This window comes from Colobus angolensis, unplaced genomic scaffold, assembly GCF_000951035.1.
Source record: "Colobus angolensis palliatus isolate OR3802 unplaced genomic scaffold, Cang.pa_1.0 Scaffold71, whole genome shotgun sequence".
Classification (NCBI taxonomy): Eukaryota; Metazoa; Chordata; class Mammalia; order Primates; family Cercopithecidae; genus Colobus; species Colobus angolensis.
Window position 1 is genome coordinate 11,829,330 of NW_012120821.1, and position 4,783 is coordinate 11,834,112.

Here is a 4,783-nt window from a genome sequence, read left to right on the forward strand (position 1 = left end):
CGCAGGATCCACTAAGCTGTCTGAAGGGAGGTGCTTATTCCTGTGTCTTATCAGAGATCCTGGCTCTTAAAAACCCTGTGAGAGGCTGGATAGAACATGGAACCAAATCCTGCCCCTGACACTTTATTTTTTTGAGATGTTAGACAAGATGTTTAACCACTGGATGCTTCATTTTCTTCATTGTCAAACAGGGATGATGAAAGCACCTATGTTGTAGGGTTGTTGTGAGGATTAAATGAGCTAATACATGTAAAACTCTTAAAACACTGACCCATGGAATGTGCTTAGTGAGTTTTAGACATTATAACCGAATGAAGAAAAGGAGATGCAGATGGCATGGATATCTAGTTTTCCGGAGACAGGATTCTGGAAGAGTCAGGGAATGTTTTGGAAGATGGGCTCAGGATGCACAAAAGATCTCAGCAGGTTATGATTTGAGATTGAATCCTACAAAGTTAAACATCATGGGGATAACTGAAAATCCTGTGCTGATGTCTAAACACCAGCAGCATAGGCTTTGTATGGCAGGGAAATACAACTAAGACTCTGTATCTGTCAATGATACACAGATATTTGCATTGATAGTGTCCCCAACTCTGTTATATGCTACTGTTCACCTTAAGCTGCACTATTAGAAATGTATTGCCTGGAACAAGGAGAAGCCTGCCTTGTCCTTTTATATACTTGATGCATGCCAGGAGTTCAGTTATTTATGGAATTCCACTTCGTGATTTTTACTTCTAATACATTTCTTCCGATTATAAAATATAGTTGCTGTTGCCAATTTAGAAAACTTAGAGAAAAACGAGGATAAAAAAGGAGATAGTCCATAATTGTACAACCACCTCTTAATAGTTTGGCATATTTCCTTCTCTGTAGTCTTTTATATACATACACACATTGCAGGTGTGAGCTGAGATTTCTTGATCCCTTGATATGTGGATACATTTGGCTTAGATTCTCATTACAGACTTTATAGGAGTTCAAACATCTCCTCAAGACTGTGCAGATATCTCAGGAACTTATATTTTTACCACCACTTCTGGCTTAGATTTCTTGTCTCCCACAACTTCTTGTTCTTGGAGTTCTTTTTGCTTTTTTATATTTAAGAAGCGTCCCTGTCATGCATGGAGATGATAGCTCTTTCTCCTTAGTTTTTGCCTGTGCAAACATACACATAAGATTGTGGCATGCAGAACTTTTCCTGAAGGATTGTGGAGAGCAGGGAGGAGTCTTATTGCACTGCAACCAGCAAACAACCCAAGCAAACAACTGGAAAGCATACTTCAAATCCACTTGTTTTCATTAAATGCTTTCAGCCACTGTGTTAGTCCACTTTGTACTGCTACAACAGAATACCTGAGATTGCGTAATTTATTAAAAAAAGACATTTATTTGTCACAGCTCTGGAGGCTGGGAAGTCCAAGATGAAGTCACTGGCATTAGATGTGGTGAGGGCCTTCTTGCTCTGCTCTCACATGGAAGAAGGTGGAAGGGCAAGCTAGCGAGTTACCTGCATGCAGCATGAAGCCTCTTCTATTATGTAAGGGCCTTAATCTCCTTAACAAGGGAGAACTCATGACTTAATTATCTCTTAAAGGCTCCACTTCTTAATGCCTTCACATTGGCAACACCTGAATTTTGGAGGAAACCCATTCAAACCTTAGCAGCCACTCTCATGTCTCTATCTCATGTTTGATCAGTACATCCTATTAGCTCTACTTTTAAAACACAGTCATGCACCACATAACAATGTTTTGATTAACGAAGGATGTAGCCATAATGTTGTAGTGCAAGGCATTACTCACATGTTTGTGGTGATGATGGTGTAAGCAAACTTATATAAAAGTATAGCACATGCAGTTACATATAGTACGTAATACTTGATAATGAAAATTAATGACTGTAACTGTTTGATATGTTTACTATCCTAGCTTTTTATTGTTATTTTAGATTGTACCCCTTCTACTTATTGAAATAAAGTTAACTGTAAAACAGCTTCAGGCAGGTCCTTCAGGAGGTATTCCAGAAGAAGGCATTGTTATAGGAGAGGATGGCTCCATGCATGTTATTTCCCCTAAAGACCTTCCAGAGGGAATGTGGAGGTGGAAGATAGTGAGGCTAACGGTCCTGACCCTGTGTAGGCCTAGGCTAATGTGTGTGTTTGTGTCTTAGTTTTTAACAGAAAAGTGTAAAAAGTAAAAATGAATAAATTTTAAAAGTAGAAAAAAGCTTAGAGAATCAGGGTATAAAGAAACAAAATATTTTTTATACAGCCATGCGAAGTGTTTTTGTTTTAAGCTAAGTGTTATTACAAAAGAGTCAAAAAGTTAAAAAAATTAAAAATGTGTGTAGACTAATAAAGGTAACCTCAGAAAATGTATTTTCTAAGAAAAAAATGTATTTTCTTAGAATGAAAAAGATATTTTAATAAATTTAGCATAGCTTAAGTGAGCAGTGTTTATGAAGTCTACAGTAGTGTACAGTAATGTCCTAGGCCTTTGCGTTCAATCACCACTGACTCACTGACTCACTCAGAGCAACTTCCAGTCCTGTGAGCTTCATTCATGTTAAGTGCCCTCGACAGGTATACCATTATTTATCTTTTATGCCATATTTTTTACTGTACCTTTTCTATGTTTAGATATACAAATACTGTTTTGTTGTAATTGCCTACAGTATTCAGCACAGTAACATGGTATACAGGTTTGTAGCCTAGGAGCAATAGGCCGTGCCATGTAGCCTAGGTGTGTAGTAGGTTATACCATCTGGGCTTGTGTGAGTTCCCTCTGTGATGTTCACAGCACTATGAAATCACCTAATGACATAGTTCTCATTTCCAGGATTCAACAGCACAGTAGGATGGCTATAGTTAACAACGACGTACCATATATTTCAAAATAACTAGAAGAGAAGATTTGGAATGCTCTCAAAACAAAGAAATGATAAATGTTAGAGGTGATGGATATCCTAAGTACTCTGATTTGATCATTACACATTCTATACATGTATCAAAGTATCATGTGTCCCATAAATTTGTACAACTATTACATATCAATAAAAAAATGTAAATCAGGTCCCAGCACTTCTCCCCTCAATTCACCCACCATGGGTTTTCATTCCTGAGGACTGCCTCTAAGACTTTTTGTGATCTGGCCTGTTGCCTGCCTCTGCCTCGTGTCCTGCTGCTTCCTGCCTGTGCATTACACTCCAGATGCAAAGAAATGCTTTTCTCTTCCTTCCTGTGACCTTTGCACTGCTGTTCCTTCTGCCTAGAAGGATTTTTCCTAGATACTTTCCTGATGCACGCTGTGAGTCTTAAGTCCAATGCAAGACTTTGGTTCTGAGGTCATGCCATGCTTAGAGGAGGAGGTGACACTACTGAGACAAGATTCAATTTTAACTCTCAAAGGTTGAATTATGGTTAGAATTGCCTAATAAATGAGATGCAGAATTGAATCAACAGTTCCCTCTCTTCTATCCCTCAGGCACCATATATTAGATGCTCAATAAACTTCAGCACTTTTGACTTATGGTGGTGATGATGATGAAAACGAACATGAATTGAGCATGTGCAAAGTGCAGATGCTGTTCTAAGCACTTTGTATGCATTCATTGAGAAAAAACTGTTATCTCCATCTTACAGTGAGGTAACTGAGGAGCAGGGAGGTTAGACAATGAACTCAACGACGTTCAATTATTAAATATTGGACGCAGGATTCAAACCCAAGCCTAATACTGACATTTATTAAATAAAGTGTATATAATTAGCTGAGTGTTTTTATGTAACTTATTAAATCCTTAGTTCAGCCCTGGGGTGTATGTGTCATTGTCTCAATTTTACCAGTGAGGACGTGGACATTTCCAGACTTAAGTAATTGACCCAAGGTCACCTAGTGTGTAAGTGCAGAGTCAGGCTTTGAACTAGATCTGTTCTGTCTTCTAGTGCAGTCTGACTCTGCACTTCAGGGCTGCGCGCTATCACTCAGACTCAGAAAGAGATCATTGAGTACATAACCTCTCCCTGTACCCACATCCAAGCACTGAACGCACTGGGAGTTAGTGCTTCATTTATTACGTGTGGCGGGTGAAGTTATACATAAAGAACCGTGACACTAATGCCATTATATTAAAAGTGCAAAGATTCCAATAAGTTTCTGAGCACATGCGTTACAGTAGTCTTCTCTCTCTCCCCAAGCGAGTGTACAGCTTTCTGTTGATTTGCTTCGCCTCACACAGTTATTACAGCATGATTTCCCCCAGTGTCCCAGCCTCCCTTCAGCTCTCATTTAGATTTTCCTCTTAGATGCAGCCATTTAAATGCATATCAGTAGCAATTGAACCCACCAGATTTCTTTCCTGATTAGCTGGGAAGATGGTCCTGTTAGTTATCTGTGAGCAGAGTAAAACATCTCGAGGGTTGGGCAAAATTCCTTTGTGACATGACCTGGTTTTGCCTGCACTGGCAGTGGGATGACTTGCAGTGAGCTCCCAGGGAGATAGTCTTGTTGGGGAGGGCATGGGAAGGTATGTAGGGAAGGGAATGTAGAGAGAGGTGTGTGGGCTTGGGTGCATGGAGGATGGGAGACATATGTATTGGTATGAGGCTAAATAAGTGGAATGGATTGTTCATGAGAATGGGTTTAGATGACAAATGAGATATGTGTGTGTGTGTAAGGTGGTGGTGGGGCATAAATTGTTTGGATGGATGGATGGATTGATGTGTATGTTGTTGGTATCTCAGAGGCAACTCAGTGGTGTGGGGGACATGCCTTTCAACATG